This window comes from Nanorana parkeri, unplaced genomic scaffold (genome assembly GCF_000935625.1).
Source record: "Nanorana parkeri isolate BGI_ZX_2015 unplaced genomic scaffold, ASM93562v1 scaffold405, whole genome shotgun sequence".
NCBI lineage: Eukaryota > Metazoa > Chordata > Amphibia > Anura > Dicroglossidae > Nanorana > Nanorana parkeri.
In genome coordinates, this window is record NW_017306673.1 from 919,856 (window position 1) to 920,357 (window position 502).

Genomic DNA, 502 nt, shown 5'->3' on the forward strand with positions numbered 1-502 from the left:
GCACTGCCAGAGCCCCCCCCCCCCCCTTCCTAATAATCAAACAGCAGCAGCAAAGTTTTAAAAAGCACAGAGCCACAGAGAATGAATTAAGCAGAAGCAGGGAAGTGCTTGTCTGCAGGTATAGCTTCCTCTCCAGCAAGGAGAAAAGTGAGCAGCACCTTAGTGGCGTCACCAAATCACATGAGACTAGCAGTGAGAAACACATTTTCCAGGAGGAATTCAATACATTTCTCAGGGAACTGCTTAGGCACAAAAACATATCTACTATAAATGTTAGCTAAACTATACCAAATCTTCACTTCTTGAGTTCAGGTCCCCTTTAAGGAGTCAAACATTCCTCCAGTTTGTCTTCTCCAGTTTTACACAGTGAAAATGGAGACCCTGATGTGACCCTGACTTGAAATTTCTATCGCTGTGCATGGGGTAATAGAGTAATAGGAAATTAAGATTATCATACATATTACAATTTAGCATTTTTCATGTGAAAATATATATATATATA